General features: G+C 47.3%; 9 non-coding genes across 9 annotated transcripts; all 9 read right to left on the reverse strand.

Annotated features, from left to right (window-relative positions):
* Positions 1-1,502: 1,502 nt before the first annotated feature.
* On the reverse strand, positions 1,503-1,574 carry trnag-ucc (transfer RNA glycine (anticodon UCC)). Its single transcript has one exon. It is a non-coding gene; the product is annotated as a tRNA-Gly (tRNA).
* Positions 1,575-2,048: 474 nt separating this feature from the next.
* Positions 2,049-2,131, reverse strand: trnal-aag (transfer RNA leucine (anticodon AAG)). Its single transcript has one exon. It is a non-coding gene; the product is annotated as a tRNA-Leu (tRNA).
* A 1,158-nt stretch (positions 2,132-3,289) lies between these two features.
* On the reverse strand, positions 3,290-3,361 carry trnag-ucc (transfer RNA glycine (anticodon UCC)). Its single transcript has one exon. It is a non-coding gene; the product is annotated as a tRNA-Gly (tRNA).
* A 675-nt stretch (positions 3,362-4,036) lies between these two features.
* trnal-aag (transfer RNA leucine (anticodon AAG)) lies at positions 4,037-4,119 on the reverse strand. Its single transcript has one exon. It is a non-coding gene; the product is annotated as a tRNA-Leu (tRNA).
* Positions 4,120-6,731: 2,612 nt separating this feature from the next.
* Positions 6,732-6,814, reverse strand: trnal-aag (transfer RNA leucine (anticodon AAG)). The gene has a single exon. It is a non-coding gene; the product is annotated as a tRNA-Leu (tRNA).
* A 1,161-nt stretch (positions 6,815-7,975) lies between these two features.
* Positions 7,976-8,047, reverse strand: trnag-ucc (transfer RNA glycine (anticodon UCC)). Its single transcript has one exon. It is a non-coding gene; the product is annotated as a tRNA-Gly (tRNA).
* Positions 8,048-9,905: 1,858 nt separating this feature from the next.
* trnal-aag (transfer RNA leucine (anticodon AAG)) lies at positions 9,906-9,988 on the reverse strand. The gene has a single exon. It is a non-coding gene; the product is annotated as a tRNA-Leu (tRNA).
* Positions 9,989-11,148: 1,160 nt separating this feature from the next.
* On the reverse strand, positions 11,149-11,220 carry trnag-ucc (transfer RNA glycine (anticodon UCC)). Its single transcript has one exon. It is a non-coding gene; the product is annotated as a tRNA-Gly (tRNA).
* A 676-nt stretch (positions 11,221-11,896) lies between these two features.
* On the reverse strand, positions 11,897-11,979 carry trnai-aau (transfer RNA isoleucine (anticodon AAU)). Its single transcript has one exon. It is a non-coding gene; the product is annotated as a tRNA-Ile (tRNA).
* Positions 11,980-17,019: the final 5,040 nt, after the last annotated feature.

Below are 17,019 nucleotides of genomic sequence, written 5' to 3' on the forward strand. Positions count from 1 at the left end.
AACTTCGGTAGTAGGGAAGATGCTGGTATCTATCATCAAGGAAGAAATAGCGAGGCATCTGGATGGAAATTGTCCCACTGGACAGACGCAGCATGGGTTCATAAAGGGCAGGTCGTGCCTAACTAATTTAGTGGAATATTTTGAGGACATTAACAGTGCGGTAGATAACGGGGAGCCAATGGATGTGGTATATCTGGTATATCTGGATTTCCAGAAAGCCTTTGACAAGGTGCCACACAAAAGGTTGTTGCATCAGATAAAGATGCATGGCATTAAGGGGAAAGTAGTAGCATGGATAGAGGATTGGTTAATTAATAGAAAGCACAGAGTGGGGATTAATGGGTGTTTCTCTGGTTGGCAATCAGTAGCTAGTGGTGTCCCTTAGTGATCAGTGTTGGGCCCACAACTGTTCACAATTTACATCGATGATTTGGAGTTGGGGACCAAGGGCAATGTGTCCAAGTTTGCATACGACACTAAGATAAGTGGTAAAGCAAAAAGTGCAGAGGATATTGGAAGTCTGCAGAGGGATTTGGATAGGCTAAGTGAATGGGCTAGGGTCTGGCAGATGGAATACAATGTTGACAAATGTGAGGTTATCCATTTTGGCAGGAATAACAGCAAAAGAGGTTATTATTTAAATGATAAAATATTAAAACATGCTGCTGTGCAGAGAGACCTGGGTGTTCTAGTGCATGAGTCTCAAAAGGTTGGTTTTCAGGTGCAACAGGTGATTAAGAAGGCAAATGGAATTTTGTCCTTCATTGCTAGAGGGATGGAGTTTAAGACTGGGGAGGTGCTGCTGCAATTGTATAAAGTGTTAGTGAGGCCACACCTAGAGTATTGTGTTCAGTTTTGGTCTCCTTACTTGAGAAAGGACGTACTGGCACTGGAGGGTGTGCAGAGGAGATTCACTCGGTTAATCCCAGAGCTGAAGGGGTTGGATTACGAGGAGAGGTTGAGTAGACTGGGACTGTACTCATTGGAATTTAGAAGGATGAGGGGGGGATCTTATAGAAACATATGAGATTATGAAGGGAATAGAAAGGATAGATGCGGGCAGGTTGTTTCCACTGGCGGGTGAAAACAGAACCTGGGGGCATAGCCTCAAAATAAGGGGAAGTAGATTTAGGACTGAGTTTAGAAGGAACTTCTTCACCCAAAGCGTTGTGAATCTATGGAATTCCTTGCCCAGTGAAGCAGTAGAGGCTTCTTCATTAAATGTTTTTAAGATAAGGATAGGTAGTATTTTGAAGAATAAAGGGATTAAGGGTTATGGTGTTCGGGCCGGAAAGTGGAGCTGAATCCACAAAAGATCAGCCATGACCTCCTTGAATGGTGGAGCAGGCTCGAGGGGCCAGATGGCCTACTCCTGCTCCTAGTTCTTATATTATCCAGTTATGAACTGGGCTTCTCCCTGTGAGGTCTTGCTGTGCGAATGTAAGCAGGAATCTCATTCCCGGAGGCCACCGCTTACCCAAAATTTCGAAATAAATTTCTTCTGCGATGGCCGAGAATCGAACACGGGTCAACTGCTTGGAAGGCAACTATGCTCACCACTGTACCACCATCGCTCACAGACCCGCTTTAAATTATATCTTCATTCGCATTTTATTTCTAATCAGTTGTGCTTTTCCTATTTTTGAACACCAGCCATAATCCTGAATCTGAGTACCGTCCTTCTCCAAGCCGCTGGGCGTTAAGGAGCTTCGCATTGATGCATTGATCAGTTTGCTGCAATCAACAAGGACCGAACTCCCGCCGACCTGTTCCTCACACGAAGGTATTGAGAGTCTAATATCTGAGCGGCGTGAAGGATCCAATTATACAGTTGCATCCTTGCGACTGGAAACTCTCTCCACAGCTGATTCTGGTGCTGCTTTCACAAACAAGTAGCCAGAGAACCCTTCAGTGCCATCTCGCTGTGCGAATATACGCAGGAATCTCATTCCCGGAGGCCACCGCTTACCCATTGAATGGGAGGTATTGGATCGTCCTGGTGTTGCAAATTTTGCTGGAGAAACGTAACCACGTGGAGGAAAAGGGAATGTCAGAAGTGGGATTCGAACCCACGCCTCCAGAGGAGACTGCGACCTTAACGCAGCGCCTTCGACCGCTCGTCCATCCTGACGCACTGTGGCCAAAGATATGCTCCATGCGCAAATCGATTTAAATTTAATTTTCATCTACATTTCATTTCAAACGAGATGTGGTTTTACTATTTTTGAACGCCAGCCAGACTCTTGCATCTGAGTGCGATCGTTCTCCAACGCGCTGTGTGTTAAGGAGCTCTCATTTCTGCATTGATCAGTTTGCTCCAATCAACAAAGTCCGTACTGCCGTCTAACTTTTCCTTACACGAAGGTATTAAGAGTCTAAGATCTGGGTGGCGGGAAGGATCCAATGAGACAGTTGCATCCTGGCGACTGGAATCTCTCTGCACAGCTGCATCTGGTGCTGCTTTCACAGACAAGTAGCCGAATAACGCCTCCAGTGCCAAACACGAGGATGTTCATGCTGTAAAGGCGGCAGAAGAACTTTCTGGAAGAAGCCAGCTGATTCACGTCCGACAATCCAACCAGCCAGACTATTTACAACAAGGGAAGTGGAAATTTAACCGGAGTCCTGGGATCAGTATTAATTCCTCAACCAGAGTCACTGAGCAGATCATCCAGTCATGAACTGGGCTTCTGACTGTGGGGTCTTGCTGTGCGAATTTCAGTACGAATCTCGCGTCCCGAGGCCACCGCTTCCCCATTGAATGGGAGGTATGAGATCTTCCTGGGGTTGAACAATTTTTGAGTAATGTAACCTCGTGGAAAAAAGCAATGTCAGAAGTCGGATTCTAACCCACGCCTCCACAGGAGACTGCGTCCTTAACGCCGCGCCTTCGACCGCTCGGCCACCCTGACGAGCTGCAGAAACTGTTATGCTCGGTGCACAAATAGACATAGAACATACAGTGCAGAAGGAGTCCAATCGGCCCATCGAGTCTGCACCGATCCACTTAAGACCTCAATTCCATCCTATCACCCTCACCCCGCAACCCAATAATCCTTCCTACCTTTTTGGACACTAAGGGCAATTACGCATGACCCATTCCCCTAGCCAGCTCGTCTTTGTGCCGTGGGAGGAAACCGGAGCTCCCGGGGTGAAATTCACGCAGACATGGGGAGAACGTGCAGACTCCGCACAGACAGTGACCCAAGCCGGGAATCGAACCCGGAACCCTGGAGCTGTGAAACAACTGTGCTACCTTGCTGCCCAAAATTTCGAAATATGGTTTTTATGCGATGGCTGGGAATCGAACCCAGGTCAGCTGCTTGGAAGGCAGCTATGCTCACCATTATACCACCATCGCTCACTGAACAACTTTAAATTATATCTTCATTGTCATTTCATTTCTAATCAGTTGTGCTTTTCCTATTTTTGAACACCAGCCAGAGTCCTGTATCTGAGTGCCGTCCTTCTCCAAGCCGCTGGGGGTTAAGGAGCTTCGCGTCGTTGCAATGATCAGTTTGCTGCAATCAACAAAGACCGAACTCCCGCCGACCTGTTCCTCACATGAAGAGATTGAGAGTCTAAGATCTGAGCGGCGTGAAGGATCCAATTATACAGTTGCATCCTTGCGACTGGAATCTCTCTCCACAGCTGCTTCTGGTGCTGCTTTCACAAACAAGTAGCCAGAAAACCTTTCAGTGTCCAAACAGGAGGACATTCATCCAGTAAAGGCGGCAGAAGAGTTTTCTGGGAGATGTCGACTGAGACACCTCGACAATCCAACCAGCCAGACTATTTACAACAAGGGACGAGACATTTACCCGGAATCCTGGGATCATTATTAATTCCTCAAATAGAGTCATGAGCAGATTATCCAGTGATGAACTGGGCTTCTGCCTGTGGGGTCTTGCTGTGCGAATATCAGCAGGAATCTCATTCCAGGAGGCCACCGCTTACCCATTGAATGGGAGGTATTGGATCGTCCTGGTGTTGCAAATTTTGCTGGAGAAACGTAACCACGTGGAGGAAAAGGGAATGTCAGAAGTGGGATTCGAACCCACGCCTCCAGAGGAGACTGCGACCTTAACGCAGCGCCTTCGACCGCTCGGCCATCCTGACGCACTGTGGCCAAATATATGCTCCATGTGCAAATCAATTTAAATTTAATTTTCATCTTCATTTCATTTCAAACTAGATGTGGTTTTACTATTTTTGAACGCCAGCCAGACTCTTGCATCTGAGTGCGATCGTTCTCCAACGCGCTGTGTGTTAAGGAGCTCTCATTTCTGCATTGATCAGTTTGCTCCAATCAACAAAGTCCGTACTGCCGTCTAACTGTTCCTTACACGAAGGTATTAAGAGTCTAAGATCTGGGTGGCGGGAAGGATCCAATGAGACAGTTGCATCCTGGCGACTGGAATCTCTCTGCACAGCTGCATCTGGTGCTGCTTTCACAGACAAGTAGCCGAATAACGCCTCCAGTGCCAAACACGAGGATGTTCATGCTGTAAAGGCGGCAGGAGAACTTTCTGGAAGAAGCCAGCTGATTCACGTCCGACAATCCAACCAGCCAGACTATTTACAACAAGGGAAGTGGAAATTTAACCGGAGTCCTGGGATCAGTATTGATTCCTCAACCAGAGTCACTGAGCAGATCATCCCGTCATGAACTGGGCTTCTGACTGTGGGGTCTTGCTGTGCGAATTTAAGTGCCAATCTCACGTCCCGAGGGCACCGCTTCACCCTTGAATGGGAGGTATTAGATCTTCCTGGGGTTGAACATTTGTTGGAGAAATGTAACCTCGTGGAAAAAAAGGCAATGTCCGAAGTAGGATTCGAACCCACGACTCCAGAGAAGACTGCGACCTTAACGCAGCGCCTTCGACCGCTCGGCCAGCCTGACGTGCTTTTCCTATTTTTGAACACCAGCCAGAGTCCTGTATCTAAGTGCCGTCCTTCTCCAAGCCGCTGGGCGTTAAGGAGCTTCGCATTGTTGCATTGATCAGTTTGCTACAATCAACAAAGACCGAACTCCCGCCGACCTGTTCCTCACACGAAGGTATTGAGAGTCTAAGATCTGAGCGGCGTGAAGGATCCAATTATACAGTTGCATCCTTGCGACTGGAATCTCTCTCCACAGCTGGTTCTGCTGCTGCTTTCACAAACAAGTAGCCAGAGAACCCTTCAGTGTCCAAACAGGAGGACGTTCATCCAGTAAAGGCGGCAGTAGAGTTTTCTGGGAGATGTCGACTGAGACACCTCAATAATCCAACCAGCCAGACTATTTACAACAAGAGACGAGACATTTACCCGGAATCCTGGGATCATTATTAATTCCTCAAATAGAGTCACTGAGCAGATTATCCAGTTGCGAACTGGGCTTCTGCCTGTGGGGTCTTGCTGTGGGAATATCAGCAGGAATCTCATTCCCGGAGTCCACCGCTTCCGCATTGAATGGGAAGTATTGGATCTTCCTGGGGTTGAACAATTTTTGGAGAAATGTATCCTCGTGGAAAAAAAGGCAATGTCAGAAGTAGGATTCTAACCCACGCCTCCAGAGGAGAGAGCGTCTTTCAATCGCTCGGCCCTCCTGACGAGCTGCAGAAAATGTTATGCTCCGTGCACAAATAGACATAGAACATACAGTGCTGAAGGAGTCTATTCGGCCCATCGTGTCTGCACCGATCCACTTAAGACCTCAATTCCATCCTGTCACCCTCACCCTGCAACCCAATGATCCTTCCTACCTTTTTGGACACTAAGGGCAATTACGCATGACCAATTCCCCGAGCCAGCTCGTCTTTATGCTGTGGGAGGAAACCGGAGCACCCGGGCTGAAATTCACGCAGACATGGGGAGAAAGTGCAGACTCCGTACAGACAGTGACCCAAGCCGGGAATCGAACCTGGAACGCTGGAGCTGTGAAACAACTGTGCTAACCACGGTACTACCTTGCTGTCCAAAATTTCGAAATATGTATTTTCTGCGATGCCGGGGAATAGAACCCAGGTCAACTGCTTGGAAGGCAGCTATGCTCACCATTATACCGCCATCGCTCACTGAAGAACTTTAAATTCTATCTTCATTGTCATTTCATTTCTAATCAGTTGTGCTTTTCCTATTTTTGAACACCAGCCAGAGTCCTGTATCTGAGTGCCGTCCTTCTCCAAGCCGCTGGGCGTTAAGGAGCTTCGCATTGTTTCATTGATCAGTTTGCTGCAATCAACAAAGACCGAACTCCCGCCGACCTGTTCCTCACACGAAGGTATTGAGAGTCTAAGATCTGAGCGGCGTGAAGGATCCAATTATACAGTTGCATCCTTGCGACTGGAATCTCTCTCCACAGCTGCTTCTGGTGCTGCTTTCACAAACAAGTAGCCAGAAAACCCTTCAGTGTCCAAACAGGAGGACGTTCATCCAGTAAAGGCGGCAGAAGAGTTTTCTGGGAGATGTCGACTGAGACACCTCGACAATCCAACCAGCCAGACTATTTACAACAAGAGACGAGACATTTACCCGGAATCCTGGGATCATTATTAATTCCTCAAATAGAGTCATGAGCAGATTATCCAGTGATGAACTGGACTTCTGCCTCTGGGGTCTTGCTGTGCGAATATCAGCAGGAATCTCATTCCAGGAGGCCACCGCTTACCCATTGAATGAGAGGTATTGGATCGTCCTGGTGTTGCAAATTTTGCTGGAGAAACGTAACCACGTGGAGGATAAATGAATGTCAGAAGTGGGATTCGAACCCAGGCCTCCAGAGAAGACTGCGACCTTAACGCAGCGCCTTCGACCGCTCGGCCATCCTGACGCACTGTGGCCAAAGACATGCTCCATGCGCAAATCGATTTAAATTTAATTTTCATCTTCATTTCATTTCAAACTAGATGTGGTGTTACTATTTTTGAACGCCAGCCAGACTCTTGCATCTGAGTGCGATCGTTCTCCTACGCGCTGTGTGTTAAGGAGCTCTCATTTCTGCATTGATCAGTTTGCTCCCATCAACAAAGTCCGTACTGTCGTCTAACTGTTCCTTACACGAAGGTATTACGAGTCTAAGATCTGGGTGGCGGGAAGGATCCAATGAGACAGTTGCATCCTGGCGACTGGAATCTCTCTGCACAGCTGCATCTGGTGCTGCTTTCACAGACAAGGAGCCGAATAACGCCTCCAGTGCCAAACACGAGGATGTTCATGCTGTAAAGGCGGCAGAAGAACTTTCTGGAAGAAGCCAGCTGATTCACGTCCGGCAATCCAACCAGCCAGACTATTTACAACAATGGAAGTGGAAATTTACCCGGAGTCCTGGCATCAGTATTTATTCCTCAACCAGAGTCACTGAGCAGATCATCCAGTCATGAACTGGGCTTCTGACTGTGGGGTCTTGCTGTGCGAATTTAAGTACGAATCTCGCGTCCCGAGGCCACCGCTTCCCCGTTGAATGGGAGGTATGAGATCTTCCTGGGGTTGAACAATTTTTGGAGAAATGTAACCTCGTGGAAAAAAAGGCAATATCAGAAGTAGGATTCTAACCCACGCCTCCAGAGGAGACTGCGTCCTTAACGCCGCGCCTTCGACCGCTCGGTCACCCTGACGAGCTGCAGAAACTGTTATGCTCGGTGCACAAATAGACATAGAACATACAGTGCAGAAGGAGTCCATTCGGCCCATCGAGTCTGCACCGATCCACTTAAGACCTCAATTCCATCCTATCACCCTCACCCCGCAACCCAATAATCCTTCCTACCTTTTTGGACACTAAGGGCAATTACGCATGACCAATTCCCCGAGCCAGCTCGTCTTTATGCCGTGGGAGGAAACCGGAGCAAACGGGGTGAAATTCACGCAGACATGGGGAGAACGTGCAGACTCCGCACAGACAGTGACCCAAGCCGGGAATCGAACCTGGAACCCTGGAGCTGTGAAACTACTGTGCTACCTTGCTGCCCAAAATTTCGAAATAAGCTTTTTCTGCGATGGCTGGGAATTGAACCCAGGTCAACTGCTTGGAAGGCAGCTATGCTCACCATTATACCACCATCGCTCACTGAAGAACTTTAAATTATATCTTCATTGTCATTTCATTTCTAATCAGTTGTGCTTTTCCTATTTTTGAACACCAGCCAGAGTCCTGTATCTGAGTGCCGTCCTTCTCCAAGCCGCTGGGAGTTAAGGAACTTCGCGTCGTTGCATTGATCAGTTTGCTGCAATCAACAAAGACCGAACTCCCGCCGACCTGTTCCTCACATGAAGATATTGAGAGTCTAAGATCTGAGCGGCGTGAAGGATCCAATTATACAGTTGCATCCTTGCGACTGGAATCTCTCTCCACAGCTGCTTCTGGTGCTGCTTTCAGAAACAAGTAGCCAGAAAACCCTTCAGGGTCCAAGCAGGAGGACATTCATCCAGTAAAGGCGGCAGATGAGTTTTCTGGGAGATGTCGACTGAGACACCTCGACAATCCAACCAGCCAGACAAATTTCAACAAGAGACGAGACATTTACCCGGAATCCTGGGATCATTATTAATTCCTCAAATAGAGTCATGAGCAAATTATCCAGTGATGAACTGGTCTTCTGCCTGTGGGGTCTTGCTGTGCGAATATCAGCAGGAATCTCATTCCAGGAGGCCACCGCTTACCCATTGAATGGGAGGTATTGGACCGTCCTGGTGTTGCAAATTTTGCTGGAGAAACGTAACCACGTGGAGGAAAAGGGAATGTCAGAAGTAGGATTCTAACTCACGCCTCCAGAGGAGACTGCGTCCTGAACGCCGTGCCTTCGACCGCTCGGCCACCCTGACGAGCTGCAGAAACTGTTATGCTCGGTGCACAAATAGACATATTCAGCCCATCGAGTCTGCACCGATCCACTTAAGACCTCAATTCCATCCTATCACCCTGACCCCGCAACCCAATAATCCTTCCTACCTTTTTGGACACTAAGGGCAATTACGCATGACCAATTACCCTAGCCAGCTCGTCTTTATGCTGTGGGAGGAAACCGGAGCACCCGGGGTGAAATTCACGCAGACATGGGGAGAACGTGCAGACTCCGCACAGACAGTGACCCAAGCCGGTAATCGAACCTGGAACCCTGGAGCTGTGAAACAACTGTGCTACCTTGCTGCCCAAATTTTCGAAATATGGTTTTTCTGCGACGGCCGGGAATCGAACCTAGATCAACTGATTGGAAGGCAGCTATGCTCACCACTAGACCACCATCGCTCACCTAAGGACGTTAAATTCGATCTTCATTGTCATTTCACTTTTAATCAGTTGTGCTTTTCCTATTTTTGAACACCAGCCAGAGTCCTGTATCTGAGTGCCGTCCTTCTCCAAGCCGCTGGGGGTTAAGGAGCTTCGCATTGCTGCATTGATCAGTTTGCTGCAATTAACAAAGACCGAACTCCCGCCGACCTGTTCCTCACACGAAGGTATTGAGAGTCTAAGATCTGAGCGGCGTGAAGGATCCAATTATACAGTTGCATCCTTGCGACTGGAATCTCTCTCCACAGCTGCTTCTGGTGTTGCTTTCACAAACAAGTAGCCAGAAAACCCTTCAGTGTCCAAACAGGAGGACGTTCATCCAGTAAAGGCGGCAGAAAAGTATTCTGCGAGAGGTCAACTGAGACACCTCAATAATCCAACCAGCCAGACTATTTACAACAAGAGAAGAGAAATTTACCCGGAATCCTGGGATCATTATTAATAGCTCAAACAGAGTCACTGAGCAGATAATCCAGTCATGAACTGGGCATCTGCCTGTGGGGTCTCGCTGTGCGAATATACGCAGGAATCTCATTCCAGGAGGCCACCGCTTACCCATTGAATGGGAGGTATTGGATCGTCCTGGTGTTGCAAATTTTGCTGGAGAAAGGTAACCACGTGGAGGAAAAGGGAATGTCAGAAGTGGGATTCGAACCCATGCCTCCAGAGGAGACTGCGACCTTAACGCAGCGCCTTCGACCGCTCGGCCATCTAGACGCACTGTAGCCAAAGATATGCTCCATGCGCAAATCGATTTAAATTTAATTTTCATCTACATTTCATTTCAAACTAGATGTGGTTTTACTATTTTTGAACGCCAGCCAGACTCTTGCATCTGAGTGCGATCGTTCTCCAACGCGCTGTGTGTTAAGGAGCTCTCATTTCTGCATTGATCAGTTTGCTCCAATCAACAAAGTCCGTACTGCCGTCTAACTGTTCCTTACACGAAGGTATTAAGAGTCTAAGATCTGGGTGGCGGGAAGGATCCAATGAGACAGTTGCATCCTGGCGACTGGAATCTCTCTGCACAGCTGCATCTGGTGCTGCTTTCACAGACAAGTAGCCGAATAACGCCTCCAGTGCCAAACACGAGGATATTCATGCTGTAAAGGCGGCAGAAGAACTTTCTGGAAGAAGCCAGCTGATTCACGTCCGACAATCCAACCAGCCAGACTATTTACAACAATGGAAGTGGAAATTTACCCGGAGTCCTGGCATCAGTATTAATTCCTCAACCAGAGTCACTGAGCAGATCATCCAGTCATGAACTGGGCTTCTGACTGTGGGGTCTTGCTGTGCGAATTTACGTACGAATCTCGCGTCCCGAGGCCACCGCTTCCCCATTGAATGGGAGGTATGAGATCTTCCTGGTGTTGAACAATTTTTAAGTAATGTAACCTCGTTGAAAAAAAGGGAATGTCAGAAGTAGGATTCTAACCCACGCCTCCACAGGAGACTGCGTCCTTAACGCCGCGCCTTCGACCGCTCGGACACCCTGACGAGCTGCAGAAACTGTTATGCTCGGTGCACAAATAGACATAGAACATACAGTGCAGAAGGAGTCCATTCGGCCCATCGAGTCTGCACCGATCCACTTAAGACCTCAATTCCATCCTATCACCCTCACCCCGCAACCCAATGATCCTTCCGACCTTTTTGGACACGAAGGGCAATTACGCATGACCAATTCTCCGAGCCAGCTCGTCTTTATGCCGTGGGAGGAAACCGGAGCACCCGGGGTGAAATTCACGCAGACATGGGGAGAACGTGCAGACTCCCTACAGACAGTGACCCAAGCCGGGAATCGAACCTGGAACGCTGGAGCTGTGAAACAACTGTGCTACCTTGCTGCCCAAAATTTCGAAATAATTTTTTCCTGCGATGGCTGGGAATCGAACCCAGGTCAACTGCTTGGAAAGCAGCTATGCTCACCATTATACCACCATCGCTCACTGAAGAACTTTAAATTCTATCTTCATTGTCATTTCATTTCTAATCAGTTGTGCTTTTCCTATTTTTGAACACCAGCCAGAGTCCTGTATCTGAGTGCCGTCCTTCTCCAAGCCGCTAGGGGTTAAGGAGCTTCGCGTCGTTGCATTGATCAGTTTGCTGCAATCAACAAAGACCGAACTCCCGCCGACCTGTTCCTCACACGAAGATATTGAGAGTCTAAGATCTGAGCGGCGTGAAGGATCCAATTATACAGTTGCATCCTTGCGACTGGAATCTCTCTCCACAGCTGCTTCTGGTGCTGCTTTCACAAACAAGTAGCCAGAAAACCCTTCAGTGTCCAAACAGGAGGACGTTCATCCAGTAAAGGCAGCAGAAAAGTATTCTGCGAGAGGTCGACTGAGACACCTCAATAATCCAACCAGCCAGACTATTTACAACAAGAGAAGAGAAATTTACCCGGAATCCTGGGATCATTATTAATAGCTCAAACAGAGTCACTGAGCAGATTATCCAGTCATGAACTGGGCATCTGCCTGTGGGGTCTCGCTGTGCGATTATACGCAGTAATCTCATTCCCGGAGGACAACGCTTCCCCATTGAATGGGAGGTATTGGATCTTCCTGGCGTTGCAAATTTTGCTGGAGAAATGTAACCACGTGGAGGAAAGGTTAATGTCAGAAGTGGGATTCGAACCCACACCTCCAAAGGAGACTGCGATATTAACGCAGCGACTTCGACCGCTCGGCCATCCTGACGCACTGTGGCCAAAGATATGCTCCATGCGCAAATCGATTTAAATTTAATTTTCATCTTCATTTCATTTCAAACTAGATGTGGTTTTACTATTTTTGAACGCCAGCCAGACTCTTGCATCTGAGTGCGATCGTTCTCCAACACGCTGTGTGTTAAGGAGCTCTCATTTCTGCATTGATCAGTTTGCTCCAATCAACAAAGTCCGTACTGCCGCCTACCTGTTCCTCACACGAAGGTATTAAGAGTCTAAGATCTGAGCGGCGGAAAGGATCCAATTAGACAGTTGCATTCTGGCGACTGTAATCTCTCTCCACAGCTGCATCTGGTGCTGCTTTCACAGACAAGTAGCCGAATAACGCCTCCAGTGTCCAAACACGAGGAAGTTCATGCTGTCAAGGCGGCAGAAGAACTTTCTGGGAGAAGCCAACGGATTCACCTGTGACGAATGTGATATAAAATAGTTACTTTAGAGTTACTAGTTAATGTAATGTAGAAATAAGCCACTTTGATTCTTGCAGTTAGGGACAAAGGAATTTGAGACCGCATGGAAAAAGCAGGAAGAGGTGTGTCTATGAGAGTGATGCTGCATTGATAGGGGCCAGAGAAAGGGATTGGAAGTGAGCCAATCAGAATAGATCGAACAGGTCAGGAGGGACATAGGCTGACCTATGTCCGTCGAGTATGTGAAACTTGATACCATTTGAATTGATTTTGCAGAGATCCCTTTGTCTTTTAGTTCAGTCGTTTTCTGGGATGTAAGAAGCTGGATGTCTCTTACATTTCTGTAAGATGATTCAAGCTTGCAAGCTAAATAAATAACTTCTGTTTACGTGCGAATCCGTCTCAACTTTTATTGAGGCCAGACTGACAGAGAAAGAAATTTGGAGATTTACATTTGGTGGCGAAAACCGGGATTTCTCTGGGCGATCCTGATCCAACTGCGAAATCAGAATTAGACTGATTATGAACAGGAAGATGGGGAACAAAGGGCCCTCAATGTAGAACTGGAAAACGACCACGCATTGATTGTTCCCCTCTTCTTATCGTCTGATTAGTCTGGTCACTCGCGGTTGGCACAGAAAGACCGCCTCGACGAAATCACAGGTCAGTCTGGGGATTAGCACTTTAATTGATGGGATTTCATATTGTTGTTTCTGCTTGGGTTAGGGTTTTGGGCTGATGGGACTTTAATAATGAAGGTTCAGTCTATTATCAGGGTTCAGAGGCTGATGGGACTTTAATAATGAAGGTTCAGTCTATTATCAGGGTTCAGAGGCTGATGGGACTTAAATAATGAAGGTTCAGTCTATTATCAGGGTTCAGAGGCTGATGGGACTTAAATAATGAAGGTTCAGTCTATTATCAGGGTTCAGAGGCTGATGGGACTTAATTAATGAAGGTTCAGTCCAGTATAACTGTTTGGTAATCTGAAGATGGTTCAACTCTATGTGTGAGTGTTTTAAATATATAGTTGATTAAGCTAAAATTGTCTCCTTGGACTGTAAAGTTCCGAGGGCTAGTTGAGATTGTGAGGAATGCTGCATATTGGTTGAAGCAGAAGTCTCTCAAAGGGTTAACAGCAGCAGGCGGAGTTGAAAACAGACAGTGCTTCTCACTCAGGCTTTGAGATAACAGCAGCAGCCGTAGTGTAATCGGATACCTTTCCTTTGAGTCAGTGAACACCAGCAAATTTACGTTTTGAATTAATTAAAGGAAACCAGTGGGTTTCTCCACCTCTTTGATAAAAGTTATTATTTTCGAAAGCAATTGATTGAAATTGCCAGAATCTTAAATTTTACTTACTTGAAATAAGGTTTATCTCATTTTATCTGGAGATTAATAGAAACTTAAAGAAGATCATGGACACCATTTTAAAAAGTGTCAATCTGGAGATGATAGTTGATTTTGCTAATACTTATGTGTATGTAACAGAAAAAAAACTTGTTAAAAGAAAAATTGTTAAGATAAAGAAATAATTAAGTTGTAAATGTTATACAAGTTTGTGTTAAGCAAATTGTAAATTTAGTTCTGAGTTGAGATCAGAGCTAAGCTTGCAAGTTGCAGTAATTCAATTTGAATTTTCAAACATTTTTAAGTTCTGAGCCAAGAAGGAGGCTCAGTTACAAAGGTTAAGACTGAGTATGTAATGAAAAAGGATGATCTGCGATCCCAACAAGCGGCAGAAATGGTAGTTTACCAGCAGGAGCTCCAATATAGTGACTTTGGGTGGGTGGATCAGCGAAGAGGAGGATGAGACAACAGTGCTATATTTCTATCACCCCCCAGTGGTGGACGTTAGACATTGAACAGTCACTGCATCACGTTACCCTGGCCTATGACAGAACTGGACGAAACAGGGAGTTGGAGGACAAATACCGGCCATTACTTGAGACCGAATGGCCAGTCAAGGTTACAGCCACAGTCACGGGAAAAGAAGGTACAGCCGATTTTGTTACAATATCACCACATTTATGGCCACAGTCAGCTTCGGTAAGCCCTCATATTACACGTCAGGTCCATGACCAGTACCATGCCAGGGATATGGGGCGAATGGTCAGCATCTTACCGCAGCTCGTCAGAATAGGTATGAGATATACCTTTTGAACAATCCACGTCTGACATTTAAATACTGTACCACTATCAATCCAGCCTGTTTTCTTAGTGGTCCCCCTGTCCATGAAGACGCACCTGGCCACGACTGTTTAGCCTTGATTCAGGAAACTACCACAATAAGGGGCGATTTGAGTGACATTTCGTCAGAACAACCTGACATGATTATGTGTGGTCAAATATCCCACCGGGGTTTAGTTAATGACCTACTGCAGGCCCTCCTTCTGCCAGCGCAGATTTCCGTTATTAAATGCGCTGCCCACACGAATGGTACAACCCCAGTTGACGTTGGTAATGAACGAGCAGATTGTGCAGCGCGCACAGCCGCACAAATTCAGCAAGTGATGGTGCCTAAAATGTTAAGTCAGACTAAACGATCTACTATGAATGTGTCTGCTTCTGACAAGCCAATGCCAGACGTCATAAGGTTACAGGAGGACGCTCCTGAGAGTGATAAACAAATGTGGAAACGGTTAGGTTGTACATATGATTCTGTTTCCTCTTTATGGACCACGCCTGCACATCAGACTTGTATGTCTGATGTACTGGCTTTATGGGTCATCGAATGTGTACACTTTGCAACTCATTGTGGGGCTCGAGGGACTAGTGATTTGTTGCTGGACACTTGGTGGCACCCTAAAATGCAGGGGTTGGCCCAAAGTATCAGTAATCGATACTGGGCAGCACGGTAGCATTGTGGATAGCACAAATGCTTCACAGCTCCAGGGTCCCAGGTTCGATTCCGGCTTGGGTCACTGTCTGTGCGGAGTCTGCACATCCTCCCCGTGTGTGCGTGGGTTTCCTCCGGGTGCTCCGGTTTCCTCCCACAGTCCAAAGATGTGCAGGTTAGGTGGATTGGCCATGCTAAATTGCCCATAGTGTCCAAAAATTGCCCTTAGTGTTGGGTGGGGTTACTGGGTTACTGGGTTATGGGGTTAGGGTGGAGGTGTTGACCTTGGGTAGGGTGCTCTTTCCAAGAGCCGGTGCAGACTCGATGGGCCGAATGGCCTCCTTCTGCACTGTAAATTCTATAATTCTATAATAATCGGTGTTTGATTTGTCAGCAATATAACACCGGAAAAGGTATCCCTTGTGGGAAGGGGCAAACCCCGTTGCCCAGTGGTCCCTTTGAGACGCTCCAAATGGATTACATTGAGTTGGAAAGGTGTCAATGTTACAAATATGTTTTGGTCATTGTGGATGTGTTCAGCAGATGGGTCGAGGCGTATCCGACTATCTATAGTAAAGCTGCTACTGTGGTTAAAGTCTTGATGAGGGAAATCATTCCCCGGTACGGTATACCAGCTCAGTTAAGTTCTGATAATGGGCCTCATTTTATTGGACAAATTAACAAGGAGTTTTGCTCCCAGTTGGGCATACGCCAGCAGTTACACTGTGCTTACAGACCGCAGGCAGCCGGGGTGGTTGAGAGACACAATCAGACCCTCAAAACTAAATTGGCTAAATTAAGAGCAGACACGGGACTGACATGGCTTAAGTTGCTCCCCGTTGCCCTCTTCCAGCTGCGGGTTACACCTGCAGGACCAGCCCGGCTCTCTCCCGCCGAGATTCTTTATGGCAGGCCTCTTAGAACTCCTTGGAGCCTGCAGGTTCCCAGACGGGTTCAGTTTCATCAGATGACTGAAGAAATGACCACCTATGTTCTAGCCCTTACGCAAGTGCTCAAGGAACTCCATGGCCCAGTCCGTGCGGCTCACCAGCCATTGCCCCAGTACCTAGCTCACTTTCAGTCCAGCCCGGTAGTTATGTCATGGTCAAAAATTGGACTAGGAAGGGGTCGGAGCCGCGATGGGACGAGCCCTTCCAAGTTCTCCTTACCACCCCCACAGCAGTTAAAGTGGAGGGGCGAAGTGCTTGGGTCCACCTACATCACTGTAAATTGAGTCCATCTCCACTACTGTAAAAGGTCGGATACTAACCTGCCTCCCTTCTCCAGTGCTATTTTACAGGTGTGGAGCATGATGGAGTGGCTACGCATCGTCTGTCTGATATTTGGCCTCACTTCGCTTGGCGTGTTATTGGCGATGGACATGGAAAAGGGGAATATTATGTATCTGTGTAGCCCCAACCAATCTACAAGGATACATCACCTATGCAAAGGTGATGTTCTTCACTGCCCCCATATACGAGGACAAGGTATCGACTCATGGAAGGTCATCAAAGTTAAGGAGAATGCGGGAGTCATGAAGCAGCTGCACCGGTCCCGGCGATGGGAAGGGAACATTATATGGACATTGCCTTGTTTTTGGAATACATGTAAATTTGATTTTTCATGCGTTAAAAGTGGTACAATAAAGGTAACATCAGGCTGTCAGAAGAGTGTAGGAAGAGACCATGAGAAAGAGAAAGGGACTAGAGAGAGGACGGGGCGTGTGAGAAGGGAAGTACAGCTAGAACGTAGGTTACCGGGA

Source organism: Scyliorhinus torazame, chromosome 24, assembly GCF_047496885.1.
Source record: "Scyliorhinus torazame isolate Kashiwa2021f chromosome 24, sScyTor2.1, whole genome shotgun sequence".
In the NCBI taxonomy this organism is placed as follows: Eukaryota; Metazoa; Chordata; class Chondrichthyes; order Carcharhiniformes; family Scyliorhinidae; genus Scyliorhinus; species Scyliorhinus torazame.